Below are 18,938 nucleotides of genomic sequence, written 5' to 3' on the forward strand. Positions count from 1 at the left end.
AAAATTGTCAGACTCCAGCCACCCAGGTCATAGACTGTTATCTCTGCTACCGCACAGCACGCGATAACGGAGCGCCAGTAGGTCCAAAAGACTCCTTAACAGCTTCTACCCCCAAGCCATAAAACTGCTGAACAATTAATCAAATTGCCACCCGGACTATTTACATTGACCCCCCCCCCCCCCCCCCTTTGGTGTTACACTGCTGCTACTCGCTGTTTATTATCTATGCATAGTCACTATACCCCTACCTACATGTACAAATTACCTCGACTAACCGGTGCCCCCACACATTGACTTGGTACCCCCTGTATATAGCCTCATTATTGTGATGTCATTTTCTTGTGTTACTGTTTGATTTCATTTTTTTACTTTAGTTTATTTAGTAAATATTTTCTTAACTTTATTTCTTGAACTGCATTGTTGGTTAAGGGCTTGTAAGTAAACATTTCACGGGAAGCGTGACAAATAAAATTAGATTTCAAAATATGTGTCAGGCGACCAATGAACTTTGATTTGAGGGAGAGTTGGGATATGCAAAAAAACACATTTCCAATTCACACAAAACATAATCACCTAATTATTATTATATTTAGGGCCTCACGGGGGGTTTCCATTGAAAGCGATTAAATACTTTTTTTGCAGGCGGTTGATTGCCATGTGAGGAAGACCCCAGCATGCTAGCTAGTGCTAGGTATCTACAGCCAATCCAACCCTGGCTGGAAGCTATAGTGAGTGTTAAATCCACTTCAATCAGTGTCGATGAAAGGGAGAAGACAGGTTAAATAAGGATTTTTAAGCCTTGAGACATTGATTGTGTATGTGTCCCATTCAGAGGGTGTGCTTGCAACCCTGTGGAATGCTTTCAACACTTTGTAGAGTCCATGCATCGACAATAAGAGGCTGTTCGGAGGGCAAAAGGGGATGTAACTCGATATTAGGAAGTTGGCCCTAATGTTTTGTACACTCAGTGTATATTGTGATGTATTGAAGGAGTACTCTGAATAAACTGTAGGAGGCATTGTTTCCAGGGTTGAATGGAGGCAACAAAATCACAGATGTTCGTATGAGCACAGCACAGACTGTTGTGCTTTTTTGTTGGTGATACAAATACCAATAATGGGTGTTAGTACATTAATTAGGTGAATTAACTGAGCATAAATAGACTAACTTATATTAGTTTGAGTGTGGTGAGTCCTAGTATCCATAGTAGGGAACAGGCCAACTCTCCCGCGTGAAAAATGATCTTGATTGAACAGAAGTCCATCTCTAAAGCAAGGATTCTGCATGTTCTGCATTCAGTGTCTACCTTGCAGTGGTGTCGTCCCAGCTGGCCTGCTCGATCACACCTCTCAGGATGCCAGTGTCGTTGGTCACCATGTCGACCAGAGTCTTTCTGGATCCTCTTCAGCCTTGGCCTGGGTCTGTTTGGATCTGGGTTCACACAAAACAGGAAGTTGAGTGAACTTGTGCATGATGTGTAACCAGGAAGTTTCTCTATTTAACAGAAAGTGTTCATACAAAACAATTGGCATCAGAGAATAGTTAGGACTGATAATGTGAACTATGGGTCATGTCCTTACTTCTCAGCGATGGTTTTGGTCAGGAGGGCTTTCTTGCGCTTTTCCTCTCTTCTATCATCTTTTGGTCTTGCTGAAGCAGCTCTATGCAAGTCTTCTCCGCCTATAATAACAACGAGGAGTCTTTACACAACACAGAGAAAGGCAATCAACAGACATAACTATGCATATGATCTATAAACAATAAAGGACAGTCAGTTATTAATCTGCCTTAGATAAGTTTTTTTACTAACGCAATACTGCACTCTTCTTGGTTTTTTGACTTAGTGAGTGTCAAAAACATCACTGACATGTCAAACTAAACTATGATAAGATCATCATAACACATTGCTCTATATCGAACGTAGCTATTATATCAAAGACTTACTAACAATTCCACCTCTTGTATTTCCAACTCCTTGGCAATCGGTGGTTTGACCTCTGCTGGTGCAGGGGCATGGTTTATGTTATTTTTGGCTGAATTCCTCCACAGGCGTGAGGGTGACGATGGAATGACTGGCTGAATGACAGCCTGGAGCGGGGGCTCAGTCAGCTGCGGGGGGGGGGGGGGGGGGGGGTCTTAGTGAGCTGCTGCTCGGGTGGTTACGCAGGCGAACCGGGTCCACTCTTTTACTGAGCAGCTAGCTGGAGGGCTCTCTCTCGCTGCAACTGCAACTACAACCTAATTTACGAATGAATGGATATCTGTGGAAAACCGACAGATCCTCTATGGCTAAATTATGCTAACGCATTAGCTTGAAGTCAAGTTGAAGTTACCTTTCTGCTGCAACTTTTGTAGCTCCTCTTCCGAAAACCCTGCCCTCCAGCCGTTTGATATCGTAGGAATTTAGCGACAAGATATTTGTTAACTAATACAATTAAACATTTAGCAAAACCACCAGCTAAAAATGCCCAAAGTTAATCACAGTTTAGCAAAACTTTAATCTTTTTTTGTTGATGCCACGTCAAACAACCTAAAAGACAAAAAGGACTAGTGAAGTGACACTGGAGTACCTGTTTGAACACACAAAAATACTAAACTTAAATTGATCAGTGAGAAAAAAGCTTTTTTTTGTTTTTATAATGGAAAAAGTACAATACTGTCATATACTTTGGATTCTAGTATGCTTCAGAGCCAGAGTTTGTCCATAAGCACTGGCCTAGTGTCACGCCCTGACCTTAGAGATCCTTTAAATTCTCTATTTGGTAGGTCAGGTTGTGACTAGGGTGGGAAATCTATGTTTATATTTCTTTGTTGGCCGAGTATGGTTCCCAATCAGAGGCAGCTGTCTATCATTGTAGATCCCACCACCAACGGACCAAGCAGTGTGGTCAGGAGGACTGGACCTGGGAGGAAATCCTGGAGGGAGCAGGACCCTGGACAAGGGCCGGGGAGTATCGGCGTCCGAAGGAGGAGATAGAGGCAGCGAAAGCGGAACGGCGACGATACAAGTAGTTAAACCAACAAAGCAAGCACGAGAGGCAGCTCCAAAACATTTTTTGGGGGGAGGAACACGGGGAGATTGGCGGAGTCAGGATTCAGACCTGAGCCAACTCCCCGTGCTTACTGTGGGGAGCGAGTGACCGGTCAAGCACCGTGTTATCCGGTTCGGCGCACCATGCCTTCAGTGCGCATCCACAGCACGGTGCGCTCTGTGCAAGCTCCCCGCAGTTGCCGTGCTAGAGTGGGCATTCAGCCAGGACGGATTGTGCCGGCTCAGCACTCCTGGCCTCCGGTGCGTCTCTTCCGCCCAGGATATCCTGCGCCAGCTCTATGCACTGTATCCCCAGTTGTGGCAGCTCCCCGCACCAGGCTTCCAGTACGTCTCCTCAGTTCGGTGAGACCTGTTCCGGCTCCACGTACGAAGCCTCCAGTGATGATCCATGGTTCGAAGCCTCCAGTGATGATCCATGGCACGAAGCCTCCAGTGATGATCCATGGCCCGGAGCCTGTAGTAATGATCCATGGCACGAAGCCTCCAGTGATGATCCATGGCACGAAGCCTCCAGTGATGATCCATGGCCCGGAGCCTGTAGTGGTAATCCATGGCACGAAGCCTCCAGTGATGATCCATGGCCCAGAGCCTGTATCGATGATCGATGGCAAGGAGCCTGCAGCAATGGTCCCCAGTCCGGAGCCTCCAGCGACGGTCCCCAGTCCGGAGCCTCCAGCGACGGTCCCCAGTCCGGAGCCTCCAGCGACAATCTGCAGTCCGGAGCCTCCAGCGACAATCTGCAGTCCGGAGCCTCCAGCGACAATCTGCAGTCCTGAGCCTCCAGCGACAATCTGCAGTCCTGAGCCTCCAGCGACAATCTGCAGTCCTGAGCCTCTAGCGACAATCTGCAGTCCAGAGCCTCCAGCGGGGGTTCCTAGTTCACAGCCTCCACCGATGATCCACGGTCCGGTTCTTCCGGCAACGATTCACGGTCCAGAGTCTCCGGCGACGATCCACGATCCGGTTCCACAGAAGCGGAGGGATCAGCGTAGGGAGCGGGGGCTACTTCCCGAACCGGAGCCGCCACCGAGGGTAGATGCCCACCCGGAACCTCCCCTATAGGTTCAGGTTTGCGACCGGGAGTCCGCACCTTTGGGTGGGGGTACTGTCACGCCCTGAACTTAGAGACCCATTAAATTCTCTATTTGGTAGGTCAGGGTGTGACTAGGGTGGGAAATCTATGTTTATATTTCTTTGTTGGCCGAGTATGGTTCCCAATCAGAGGCAGCTGTCTATCGTTGTCTCTGATTGGGGATCATACTTAGGCAGCCCTTTTCCCCACCTTCTGATGTGGGATCTTGTCTTTGTGTGTTGCATGTGTTGCACTCCTAGCTTTACGTTTGTTGAGTTGTTTATTGTTTTTGGTGGAACATTTCAAATCAAAGAAAATGTACGCCTACCACGCTGCACCTTGGTCTTCATTTAAGGACGGACGTTACACCTAGGGTCAGATCTCCCTGACACCATTGAAAGCACTTTTAATTTTGTTGCCAGCCTTCAGAGAGAACTTTCGGCTTCAAAGGTCTGTCACTGATTTATTTGTCAGACACTGTACTCAATATTTTGTAAGAACAAAAGGACAAAACAAACATGGATTATTTAAGTAATATTTAAGTAATTTCACAGGAATTTTTTTTTTATCTCATCTTCCTCTTTACATAATCAAACACTATCCTAATCATCTCTTTCAATTGACTCTTGGGGGTCAGAGGAGTCAAAGGTCAATGAAATAATGTTGCAATGCTCAACAGCACGAAGTTCAAATAGACTGGATAGAAAGCAGAGGGATCCGAGCGATATGTCAGGAATCTATGTTTACTTCATCAGTCACAGTATCGCTTTCTACTGTGGAGTCAGTGGACTTAATGGCCAGGGCCAGGCTGAAGCATTGGGGCCAGATGGCAGCCAGGGTTAGGAAAGACCTGCTGCTGGTCATTTAGAGTGTGTTGGCTGCTTGTGTCAGGGCAAGGTAAGATGGGGTCGGCCACGATCTTGGTTCCCTGATTACTGGGAGGTATGGGGGGCCCTTATTATAGAAAAGACATACAGGGACACACAGTTGTTATAGGTGGGGGAATGTGATGGTGGGGGAGGTTTATGGCTTTTGATGATGGCTGTGCAGGGTTCAAAGGTTCAAAGTGTCAGAGGACAAGTTTGCCGCTCACGTGTGTAGGGGTATGGCTGTGTGTGTGCAAGCCTGGGAGAAAGTTCTTTGTGTGTGCACCCCCTTTTCTCATACAGCGACCAAGCATCAATTTGGAGTGTGTTTATTTATGTCTTTAGAACAGAACCTCTCTGAAGGTTGAATGTAATGAATAAATACAATCTATGTCCATAAGGTCCATAACAACATGTCACAGATCGGACGGGACATCTGGGACATTCATGAAAAAAAGGACCATTTATTTATCATCAACTTGAATCCCCCTCATTTATTACCAGGATTAATTTATACTGTAGTACAGATGTTAGAACAAGGAAGTTACCGACAGCATGATTTCTTACAGCCCAATAAACCCCCAAAATATGCATGTACAGTAATATGCAGTACAAGAAAAAGGGAAGAATTCTTAGGGGACATATTATCTTCAGCAACACTTCCACAGTATGTCAGAAGTCAGATTGAACCAAATGTTTTGCTGCAGATAAAAAATGTAAAATAAAAAACATAAAAAGCTTTCTCTTATAGATGATGCTCTCTCATGAAATACAATTCATCTTAGTCAGAGAAAGATGAACAGGGGAATAAAATAAACATTATGTGTGATATGGAGTAGTACGTGATAGACCCTTTCCTTTTATTTGCCTAAAATAATGGAGAAAATTCGTCTAGTTAGTATAGTGTTGAAAAGACAATGACTTTGAATGTCAAATGGGAGTGCGCACTATCATCACAATCAATCAGGTTTAATAAAATAAAATAGAGTGACTAATAGGGGTGAGTGGGGGCTGAAAGCATGGCCATGCAGCAAGTGCATGCGTTGCCCTTGCCCTCACTGTCATCCATAATCTTCGCTTTTAGTCAAACAGGAAACAGGCCAAAAGATAAACAGCCAATCTGAAGGGGACACATCCCAGAGAGTCAGAGGGCTCAGGAGAAATTGGGGATGATTGGGGGTCAAACCGTACCCGCAGCTCCGAGGTAGAAGCGGCGGCGCATCTAATTGCTGTTTAAAAAGCCCATATGTTTGGGGCTGCTCTGACCCCTCTGTCCCCCTTCCCTATCCAACTCCAGAACAGCCTTCCCATGCTCCTGTCCCAAATTAGTTCTTTAATTTCCATCCCTGACCTCTCGTCCTGCCATCTGCGGTGTGTTTGGAGCGCTAACCCCAGTTGACATCATGCACACCGTTTTGTCTTCATCTCTCTCCCCCTCTCCCGTTCTCTGTCACTCTCTCTCTCTCTCCCCTTTTCTGTCTCTCACTCTTTCTTTCACTCTATCTTCCCACCTCCCAAATACACACTATTCCTGTCTCCTCTTTTGGAGAAGAGAAAAATGGGAAAGATCTGCACACTTCCCACTTTTTTCCCTTATTCCTCTCTCCCTAGTCTCTACCAACTTCTATTGGTCTCCCTTTTTTCCCACTCTCTCCATTCCATCTCCCTAATTAGGTGTGCCTGCACTGGAGTCGTTTCAGATATATTAATAGTCAATATACCGTAACGTTCTGCTATGTGGGTTTTGCTGTCCCAGGGAGTCATTGCCAGAGTCCCATTGCCATCATTATTTCCCCCAAAGTGGCTCTAATTTTGTGCCATGCTAAACCAGTGCCAAACTCTCGTATAGCTCTTGGCGAGTCTTCCTCTCACACATCTGAACAGAGGTCTGTGCTCCAGGCTCAGAGGTGTCACACCTGTAGAAAATAGAAACACATTGAAACAATGGAGCCCAGTCTATCTGTCTCACCTGCCTCCCCGCTCCTCTGTTTCCCCTGGCAGCCCTCCTCTGTGCGGCTCTTTGTGCACACCAGCGAGCTGATTGGACAACACCCAGTCTTTCAGCAGGCTCGCTGCCACAGCATTCAGCCCCAGCCCTGACATCCAGCTAGCTTCAAGCCCTGGCAAGGGAGCCAGAACCCCAGGCCCCAGCCCCAGAGCTAAGCAGCAGGTTGGAGATTTAGTTGGAGGGGATCCAGCATCCACGGGAGGATCCAGCCAGTCAGTTTGTCTTGAGATGATGTTGGTAAACCATAAACGGTAGGATGGGACTGATACACAAAGAATGAGAGATGGAGCATGGGCCAGCCTGGGAGGAGATGTGGAGATGCATAGATAATAGGTTGATGAGGGAAGAGACATGGAGTTGGAGAGAAATGTTGTTGAAATGGGGATGTGGTTGAATGAATAGTTTTGATCTCGACTGGACTTGATAACAGCTACAGATGACTCACAGAGTACTGAGCTCCCATACAGCCAACTGTCATGGTGATGACAACTGGTTAAATGGTCTGCTACAGGCTTCGTCCAGTTTCCTAAAGGGCCTAGATTGTGGAAACAGAGAAGCACATGAACAGAGAAAAAAAGCACTTTCACTTGCAGTGACACAACAATACTCAAATACAAACACACTAGTTGCCTCCGGCACGGCCCCACAATTTGGACTCAAAATCACATTCTTAATCAACTTATTTTTAACTATGGCACATTTAACCTGCTATTGTTTTGTTCATTACTGGTTTAATAAATGTAACTGTGGGTCTGGCGGGGCTCACTGTTTCCCATCTCAGCCTTGTCCCAGAGTAGAGCTCACATCTGGTCCCAATCAGGAGAGAGAGAGAGAGAAGAAGGGGGGTGAGGGAGAGAAGAAGGGGGAGAGAGAGGGGCAGAGAAAGAGAGAGAGAGAATAAGAAAGAAATTAGAGAAAGAAAGTGAAAAATAGAGAGAGAGAGAATGAGAGAGAAAGAGAAGAAGGGGGGTGAGGGAGAGAAGAAGGGGGAGAGAGAGGGGCAGAGAAAGAGAGAGAGAGAATAAGAAAGAAATTAGAGAAAGAAAGTGAAAAATAGAGAGAGAGAATGAGAGAGAAAGAGAACAAGAGAGAGAGAGAGAGAGAGAGAGAGAGAGAGAGAGAGAATGCATGTTCATTTGCAGTCCATGGTTTGGCAGTAGTCTTTATGTACAACGGTCCCTCATCCATCTCTCCCCTAGAGCTACAGTAGCCTCGTATAAGGCCTCTATTCCAACCTATTCGCCACACCCTTATTACCTGATTTAATTAGATTTTAAACGAGGGGAACAAAACTAACAGCAGTCATGGATTGGGTTGTTAGCAGCCTCAGGGCTAAGGAGACCCTGCTGAGAGCAGAGAGTAGAGATTTATGGGCTAGAAACGCCTCGCGCCAGCCTCGTCAGCCTCCACCGACACTAATTGAATTAGAAAGGCCCATGGTTGGTGTTCTGTTGCTATGAAGAACAAAATGAGTCATTATTCCAGCTAAAGACCTGTTATAATCTCTCCCTAATTTACAGCATTTTGTCTGGTAGGGATTTTTATGTTCTTTATAAACAATTTCATAAAATTATTTTAAAAACCCTTCTTGGAGACATAATGAAGTAATAAAACAATACATATGTTGTTTGAAATGAGAGGTCGTACACTTTGGGCGATTACAAATGGATTAATAGAAAACATTCCTGTAAACAAGAGTGTATAAAAGTAGGAAGGCAGGCAGTGATGTTTGGCCTCAAGACATCTGTTGTGATTGGATACAGTTGTTAACTGGCTTCTAAACTAATCAGGAAAAGTTGCATGATGGAATCTCTTGAATGAATGAATAGAAAGATGCTTCAATGTAGAGTAATACGATCAGGCAAAAAATGACTTTGAGGGAGGGTATATCCAGTAAATTGCACAAGCATATACTGTAAACATACACACACACTGGCGTATCGGACACCCCCACAGGGGGGAGGTGACCCATGAACTCTAGGGGCCCATGTGCCTGTCATTGATGTCTATTTTTTGTAAATGTATTTAATAAACCATTTTGACAGTAACCCTCCAAGTCAGTAACCCTCCATAAACCTTTCTAATTTCCATATGTACTAGGAAGCTAAGTAAGGGAATATCGGTGAACAAATGCCGTGGTCAAGGCGATGATGGCGCCAGTGCGATGGCTGGAGCTTACTCAGGTTTTCAAAAACACATATCAGACCGAGAGCCTAATGCTTCTTCGGTAGTTCTTTCTAAGTTTTAATTTAGAAAACTATCTCTCCGCAGAAGCAACACTTACAGGGGTAGTAAAAACAGCGTTATGGCCGTAGCAGCGCCAGGGAAACTGGGCAGAAGGGGGCGGTGCTTCTGCAACACCTTTAATTGAGCTTCTCATCCTCCTTAATTGCCACCTCAACACAATACAGAAAGAGATGAACTGTATAGGAATCTCTGGGGACAGGTTGTCTGGATACTGAACAGCCAATGAATTAGCAGATGCAAACAGATGATCATCTTTAGCAGACAACAGTGAGGGCTTGAACAACAAAAAGCAGTTTGCGGTTTCGTTCATACTGGTGAACTGACGTTTGAGTTGTGTGGTTGCAATATCAAGTCCCTTCTCGCTGGTATATCTTGGCCGTGCGTCATTCAAGACTATGTTTAAATTGTGTGCACCGCAATGGACATATAATGCACAATGTCTCAGGAAAGACTGTCTGGGTTGGCAATACTCATTATAGAAAACAGTCAGGCCCGCAACCTGGACCTACAGGCTGTGGTGAAAACGTTTGCACACAAAAAAAGAGGACTTCAGGAGACCGGGGGATTCTCTCGAGTTGGATATCATTTGATGTAATTTACCTTGAATGTTGCAGCACATTTGTTTAGGCTGTTAGCCAGACAAAACCTGCTGAGTTTATGCACGTACTGATAGGATGCATGTGGTGTGAGTAGCTCCGCAACAGGGAGAGAGTGAGCGACCGGTTATTTACAACAGCGAACCATTCAGTTGGTAAAGCGGCGCGAGGACACGAATCCAACAGGCCATGGCTTCCCCCAGAGGAAAAGACAAGGAGCAACTCGGAGATGCCAACAAGAATAATGAACAGTTAAAGGATTTCCAGGAAAACAAAGCCAAAATGCTGTCAATGCACACAAAAACGAACAAACAGCTACATTTTGTAATTAAAAAAGTATATTCGCTCTAAAAGAAAAGTAGAGTCTATCATGTCAGACATGCACATACAAGGCATGAGCGAGCATGAACGAACAAGACAAAGAAAATGTGCCTTCTGGAAACAAAGTTGCAAACTTTACAAGATGAATTGGACCAGCAAGGAAACAGAATGAGACAAAACAACATGAGAATATTGTCCTTACCGTAAGACAAGAAAAAAGGAGATCTTTCCAGGTACGTGGATATATCACCAGAGGATCTGGAACGATGCCATAGGATTGGTGTGAAACAGAAGAACGCTAAATACTCTCTGCATGGTAATCTTCAAGCTGTGGAACTATCAGATCAAAGTCAACATTCTGAAGGCACAGGGGGAAAGGAGATCAAAATCCACAGTCGTTCCATTCGATTCTTCCAGGATCTGTTTGCTAGACTGGGGGAGAAAAACACAAGGAATACATTCTGATAAGACATTTACTGATGAATAAAATCTCAACTCCGCTTCCCGGCAGTGCTGTGGGTATGGAAGGGAAGGCAAAGGATGGAATTCACAAGTGCCCTAAACAATTCACAAGCCCTAAACAAGAAACAATTCCAGTTGACGCAGGAGAGCCCCCGGCCTTGAGGAGAGGACGAAGCAGGAAAAAGCATTAAGCACACTAGGCTACATACAGTGATGCCTAAGACAAGCTCATTGTAAATTAAGACAATATTGTTTCCCCCTCCCCCAATAAAATCTATACTCTACTTTCCCCAAGTAACTGTTCTTCTCTTTGAAGTAACAATAGAAGTAGCTGATGCCAATGTTTGTTTTATCCACATGTGTTATTTCATAGTTTTGATGTCTTCACTATTATTCTACAATGTAGAAAATAGCAAAAACAAAGAAAAACCCTGGAATGAGTAGGTGACTGGTACTGTATATGTGTAATAAAGAAGTCTTTTTTATTTTTTTGGTTCCATATTCCTAGCACATAATGATTACATCAAGCTTGTGACTCTACAAAATTGTTGGATGCATTTGCTGTTTGTTTTGGTTGTGTTAAATATTATTATGCCCAATAGAAATTAATAGTAAATAATGTATTGTGCAATTTTGGAGGTCATTTTTATTGTAAATGTTTCTAAACAATAATACTATTAGTCAACAACTCAGGTTTTGAATCCAAACAACTCAGATGCTTATAAAAGGCTCTAATATTCATTGTTCATTCTCTTATTTGTTCTTGACCTCCTGTGGTGAGATACTCTTTCTTTCTTTCTCTATCCCCCTCATGGACTTTTGGGCATGGCCTCTCAGGCTATGGTTTCTCACCCTCTGTCTGACCATGCTTAGAATAATGCCTTGTAATGCTTGTTAATGCTTTGTAACTTACGTTTATGCCTTGTATGTGAATCCATTCATTTTACAAAGTTATTAAATACACTTGTATTTAGAATTCAATTTTCAGACATTTCTTGAGTGCCTATTACTGTAACTCAACTATGGTGTTCTTGCACATTGCTATTTATCTTCATGGAATCAGATAAACATTTTAATAGGCTAATTGCTTTGTCTTTTTATAAAAATGTAATAAAAAAAATATTTAAGCTTAATTTAACTAGGAAAGTCAGTTTAAGAACAAATTCTTATTTACAATGACGGCCTACCAAAAGGCAAAAGGCCTCCTGCGGGGACGGGGGCTGGGACTAAACACACATCACGACAAGAGAGACAAAACAACACTACATAAAGAGAGACCTAAGACAACAACATAGCAAGGCAGCAACACATGAAAACAAACCATGGTTTCACACAACATGACAACAACATGGTAGCAACACAACATGGTAGCGGTACAAACATTATTGGGCACAGACAACAGCACAAAGTGCAAGAAGGTAGAGTCAACAATACATCACGCAAAGCAGCCACAACTGTCAGTAAGTGTCCATGATTGAGTTTTTGAATGAAGAGATTGAGGTAAAACTGTCCAGTATGAGTGCCTATGAGTGTATTACGAGTCGAATGTGTGGTATTTATAACATCACACATGATAAATATTACTACTGTCCACTACAACAGAATGGCAAAGTATTACCAGACTTGATACAAATGAATCAAACAGGGTTTATTCAAAAACACTTACAAATAAATACAATAACATGTTTTAGTACAATACAATATGCAAAAAAAAAGTTGATTCATCAATAATGGCTGTTGATGCCTAAAAGGCTTTTGAACATCTTGACTGGCTTTTTCTATTCAAAAATGTGGAAGTATTCAACTTTCCAGCAAAAGTAATACATTTTATAAAAATATTATATATCCAAAAGCAAAAAAATACACAAATTACACATTATATAATGAAATTGCTTTAAAAAGGGGTATGAGACAGGGATGTCCTCTCTCCCCCCTCCTGTTTGAACTGGCAAATGAAGCACTTGCAGAAAGAATTAGACACGACCCAAACGTAACAGCTATCAGTATTGGTAAGCATGAATATAAACTAAACTTATTTGCTGACGATCTCCTGATATGCATGACTAATATTGAAAACTCAATGAATAGGAATCTAGGAATAGGAAAAAGGAAAAATAAATAGAATGACTCTACAGCAATCATTTAAGTGGACCACAAACAATATTAAATACTTAGGATGCTTAACAAGTGACAACAACAAATATATAAAGATAACTTTATACGATTACTCAACAACATGAAAGCAGATCTAATTCAATGGAATAATCTCCCCATAAATCTTACAGGTAGAATAAACCTATTTAGAATGATATGGCTCCCAAATCTTTTATATTAATTTTTGGTAATACCAATTACCCCACCAAAAACATTCTTTAAAAAACTATACTCAAACATATCAGAAAGTTTTACAAATCTGAGGGTAGTTTTAACCATCCAGATTTGGAATTGTATTAACTCGCCACCCAAGGCTTTCACTTGTGACATATCGTTAAATGCACTAAAGAGGGACAATGGGTACATATTGAAGCGACGCATGCTCATCACCACAATCTGTCATGTTTTGTCTTTGATCATGTCTTGTCCCTGTGCTTCCCTCTGCTGGTCTTATTAGGTTCTTTCTCTTTCTCTCTCTATCGTTCCGTTCATGCTCCCAGCTGTTTCTCATTCTCCCTACGACCTCATTTACTCTTTCACACCTGTCCCCTATTTTGCCCTCTGATTAGAGTCCCTATTTCTCCCTGTTTTCCGCTCCTGTCCTTGTCGGATTCTTGTTTGATGTTTGCAGTTCCTGTGTCTTGTTCCGCCCTGTCGTGTTCTTTTGCCTTCTTCAGATGCTGCGTGTGAGCAGGTGTCTATGTCAGCTACGGCCTGTGCCTTCCTGAAGCGACCTGCAGTCTGTGGTCGCGTCTCCAGTCGTTCCTCTCTATTGACGAGAGGATTTCAGTTTCCTGTTTTGGAGTTCCATTGATTTATATCCAGGAGTATCATTATTTGTTTTATACTGGAATAAAGACTCTGTTACTATTACGTCGCTTTTGGGTCCTCATTCATCTGCATAACAGAAGAATCCGACCAAGAATGGACCCAGCGACTACGGATTCTCTCAACACTGCCGTCGAGTTCCAGGGAGCTATGCTCGGCAGACACGAGCAGGAATTGTTTGCTGCTCGTCATGCCGTTGAGACCCTGGCCGCTCAGGTCTCCGATCTCTCTGGACAGTTTCAGAGTCTTCGTCTCGTGCCACCAGCTACTTCCTGGTCTTCCGAGTCTCCGGAACCTAGGGTTAATAACCCACCATGTTACTCTGGGCAGCCCACTGAGTGTCGCTCCTTTCTCACCCAGTGTGATATTGTGTTCTCTCTCCAGCCCAACACGTACTCAAGAGAGAGAGCTCGGATCGCTTACGTCATATCACTCCTTACTGGTCGGGCTCGGGAGTGGGGCACAGCTATCTGGGAGGCAAGGGCTGAGTGTTCTAACGATTATCAGAACTTTAAAGAGGAGATGATACGGGTTTTTGATCGTTCAGTTTTTGGGAAGGAGGCTTCCAGGGCCCTGGCTTCCCTATGTCAAGGTGATCGATCCATAACGGATTACTCTATAGAGTTTCGCACTCTTGCTGCCTCCAGTGACTGGAACGAGCCGGCGTTGCTCGCTCGTTTTCTGGAGGGACTTCACGCTGAGGTTAAGGATGAGATTCTCTCCCGGGAGGTTCCTTCCAGCGTGGACTCTTTGATTGCACTCGCCATCCGCATAGAACGACGGATAGATCTTCGTCATCGAGCTCGTGGAAGAGAGCTCGCGTTAACGGTGCTTCCCCTCTCCGCATCTCAACCATCTCCTCCCACCGGCTCAGAGACTGAGCCCATGCAGCTGGGAGGTATTCGCATCTCGACTAAGGAGAGGGAACGGAGAATCACCAACCGCCTTTGCCTCTATTGCGGTTCTGCTGGACATTTTGTCATGTCATGTCCAGTAAAAGCCAGAGCTCATCAGTAAGCGGAGGGCTACTGGTGAGCGCTACTACTCAGGTCTCTCCATCAAGATCCTGTACTACCTTGTCGGTCCATCTACGCTGGACCGGTTCGGCTGCTTCCTGCAGTGCTTTGATAGACTCAGGGGCTGAGGGTTGTTTTATGGACGAAGCATGGGCTCGGAAACATGACATTCCTCTCAGACAGTTAGGGAAGCCCACGCCCATGTTCGCCTTAGATGGTAGTCTTCTCCCCAGTATCAGATGTGAGACACTACCTTTAACCCTCACAGTATCTGGTAACCACAGTGAGACCATTTCCTTTTTGATTTTTCGTTCACCTTTTACACCTGTTGTTTTGGGTCATCCCTGGCTAGTTTGTCATAATCCTTCTATTAATTGGTCTAGTAATTCTATTCTATCCTGGAACGTTTCTTGTCATGTGAAGTGTTTAATGTCTGCTATCCCTCCTGTGTCTTCTGTCCCCTCTACTCAGGAGGAACCTGGTGATTTGACAGGAGTGCCGGAGGAATATCATGATCTGCGCACGGTCTTCAGTCGGTCCAGAGCCAGCTCCCTTCCTCCTCACCGGTCGTATGATTGTTGTATTGATCTCCTTCCGGGGACCACTCCCCCTCGGGGTAGACTATACTCTCTGTCGGCTCCCGAACGTAAGGCTCTCGAGGATTATCTGTCTGTTTCTCTCGACGCCGGTACCGTGGTGCCTTCTTCCTCTCCCGCCGGAGCGGGATTTTTCTTTGTTAAGAAGAAGGACGGTACTCTGCGCCCCTGCGTGGATTATCGAGGGCTGAATGACATAACGGTTAAGAATCGTTATCCGCTTCCCCTTATGTCGTCAGCCTTCGAGATTTTGCAGGGAGCCAGGTGCTTTACTAAGTTGGACCTTCGTAACGCTTACCATCTCGTACGCATCAGAGAGGGGGACGAGTGGAAAACGGCGTTTAACACTCCGTTAGGGCATTTTGAATACCGGGTTCTGCCGTTCGGTCTCGCTAATGCTCCAGCTGTCTTTCAGGCATTAGTTAATGATGTACTGAGAGACATGCTGAACATTTTTGTTTTCGTTTACCTTGACGATATCCTGATTTTTTCACCGTCACTCGAGATTCATGTTCAGCACGTTCGACGTGTACTCCAGCGCCTTTTAGAGAATTGTCTCTACGTGAAGGCTGAGAAGTGCGCCTTTCATGTCTCCTCTGTCACTTTTCTCGGTTCTGTTATTTCCGCTGAAGGCATTCAGATGGATCCCGCTAAGGTCCAGGCTGTCAGCGATTGGCCCGTCCCTAAGTCACGTGTCGAGTTGCAGCGTTTTCTCGGTTTCGCTAATTTCTATCGGCGTTTCATTCGTAATTTCGGTCAAGTGGCTGCCCCTCTCACCGCTCTGACTTCTGTCAAGACTTGCTTTAAGTGGTCCGGTTCCGCCCAGGGAGCTTTTGATCTCCTCAAGAAGCGTTTTACATCCGCTCCTATCCTTGTTACTCCTGACGTCACTAAACAATTCATTGTCGAGGTTGACGCTTCAGAGGTGGGCGTGGGAGCCATTCTGTCTCAGCGCTTCCAGTCTGACGATAAGGTCCATCCTTGCGCTTACTTTTCTCATCGCCTGTCGCCATCGGAACGCAACTATGATGTGGGTAACCGCGAACTGCTCGCCATCCGCTTAGCCATAGGCGAATGGCGACAGTGGTTGGAGGGGGCGACCGTCCCTTTTGTCGTTTGGACTGACCATAAGAACCTTGAGTACATCCGTTCGGCCAAACGACTTAATGCACGTCAAGCTCGTTGGGCGTTGTTTTTCGCTCGTTTCGAGTTCGTGATTTCCTATCGTCCGGGAAATAAGAACACCAAGCCTGATGCCTTATCCCGTCTCTTTAGTTCTTCTGTGGCTTCTACCGACCCCGAGGGGATTCTCCCTGAAGGGCGTGTTGTCGGGTTGACTGTCTGGGGAATTGAGAGACAGGTAAAGCAAGCACTCACTCACACTGCGTCGCCGCGCGCTTGTCCTAGTAACCTTCTGTTCGTTCCTGTCTCTACTCGTCTGGCTGTTCTTCAGTGGGCTCACTCTGCCAAGTTAGCTGGCCACCCCGGCGTTCGGGGTACGCTTGCTTCTATTCGCCAGCGGTTTTGGTGGCCTACTCAGGAGCGGGACACGCGTCGTTTCGTGGCTGCTTGTTCGGACTGCGCGCAGACTAAGTCAGGTAACTCTCCTCCTGCCGGTCGTCTCAGACCGCTTCCCATTCCTTCTCGACCATGGTCTCACATCGCCTTAGACTTTATTACCGGTCTGCCTTCGTCTGCGGGGAAGACTGTGATTCTTACGGTTATCGATAGGTTCTCTAAGGCGGCACATTTCATTCCCCTCGCTAAGCTTCCTTCCGCTAAGGAGACGGCACAAATCATCATTGAGAATGTGTTCAGAATTCATGGCCTCCCGTTAGACGCCGTTTCAGACAGAGGTCCGCAATTCACGTCACAGTTTTGGAGGGAGTTCTGTCGTTTGATTGGTGCTTCCGTCAGTCTCTCTTCCGGGTTTCATCCCCAGTCTAACGGTCAAGCAGAAAGGGCCAATCAGTCGATTGGTCGCATTTTACGCAGCCTTTCGTTTCGAAACCCTGCGTCTTGGGCAGAACAGCTCCCCTGGGCTGAGTACGCTCACAACTCGCTTCCTTCGTCTGCTACCGGGCTGTCCCCGTTTCAGAGTAGTCTTGGCTACCAGCCTCCTCTGTTTTCGTCCCAGCTCGCCGAGTCCAGCGTTCCCTCCGCTCAGGCTTTTGTCCAACGTTGTGAGCGCACCTGGAGGAGGGTCAGGTCTGCACTTTGCCGTTACAGGGCGCAGACTGTGAGAGCCGCCAATAAGCGTAGGATTAAGAGTCCTAGGTATTGTCGCGGTCAGAGAGTGTGGCTTTCCACTCGTAACCTTCCCCTTACGACAGCTTCTCGCAAGTTGATTCCGCGGTTCATTGGTCCGTTCCGTGTCTCTCAGGTCGTCAATCCTGTCGCTGTGCGACTGCTTCTTCCGCAACATCTTCGTCGCGTCCACCCTGTCTTCCATGTCTCCTGTGTCAAGCCTTTTCTTCGCGCCCCCGTTCGTCTTCCCTCCCCCCCCCCCGTCCTTGTCGAGGGCGCTCCTATTTACAAGGTACGGAAGATCATGGACATGCGTTCTCGGGGACGTGGTCACCAGTACTTAGTGGATTGGGAGGGTTACGGTCCTGAGGAGAGGAGTTGGGTTCCATCTCGGGACGTGCTGGACCGTTCGTTGATCGATGATTTCCTTCGTTGCCGCCAGGGTTCCTCCTCGAGTGCGCCAGGAGGCGCTCGGTGAGTGGGGGGGTACTGTCATGTTTTGTCTTTGATCATGTCTTGTCCCTGTGCTTCCCTCTGCTGGTCTTATTAGGTTCTTTCTCTTTCTCTCTCTATCGTTCCGTTCATGCTCCCAGCTGTTTCTCATTCTCCCTACGACCTCATTTACTCTTTCACACCTGTCCCCTATTTTGCCCTCTGATTAGAGTCCCTATTTCTCCCTGTTTTCCGCTCCTGTCCTTGTCGGATTCTTGTTTGATGTTTGCAGTTCCTGTGTCTTGTTCCGCCCTGTCGTGTTCTTTTGCCTTCTTCAGATGCTGCGTGTGAGCAGGTGTCTATGTCAGCTACGGCCTGTGCCTTCCTGAAGCGACCTGCAGTCTGTGGTCGCGTCTCCAGTCGTTCCTCTCTATTGACGAGAGGATTTCAGTTTCCTGTTTTGGAGTTCCATTGATTTATATCCAGGAGTATCATTATTTGTTTTATACTGGAATAAAGACTCTGTTACTATTACGTCGCTTTTGGGTCCTCATTCATCTGCATAACACAATCTTTCCACGTGCTTGTTTTCAAAGGATGGAGCCAAGAACATTAAAACAACTTCATAATTAAGAACACTATAACAACATGGAAGAAAATCTAAAAGATTGTACAAGAACCAACATCACTCCCTAAAAACACACCCCATATGGAACAATCCTTGGATAGCTTTTCAGAATTCACTGATAAATTGGCCAACATGAAAAACTAAAGGCATAGAAAACGTAAATGACGTGGTAATAGGAAATAAAATGATTTCCATAAAATAATAAAAAAGCAATTTTGGACTGACCAATGTAAACATTTTCAAATATATGCAACTTAAAAGTTTTATATCACAACATTTCGAAAATCCTACTTGAGTCAGAAAAAGATACTCATATGATGGGTAAGATATACAAAACCTTGCAGAGTGTTTATCCTTCTGACAATCTCTTAGAAAAAAATGAATAAACGATTGTAACCAAGACTTAAAAATAA

The 18,938-nt window shown here is 45.2% G+C and overlaps 1 pseudogene; it reads right to left on the reverse strand.

The window, feature by feature from the left end:
- Positions 1–18,938, reverse strand: part of LOC139579694 (uncharacterized) — a 34,749-nt pseudogene that overhangs the window by 2,918 nt on the left and 12,893 nt on the right.

Source organism: Salvelinus alpinus, chromosome 6 (assembly GCF_045679555.1).
Source record: "Salvelinus alpinus chromosome 6, SLU_Salpinus.1, whole genome shotgun sequence".
In the NCBI taxonomy this organism is placed as follows: Eukaryota; Metazoa; Chordata; class Actinopteri; order Salmoniformes; family Salmonidae; genus Salvelinus; species Salvelinus alpinus.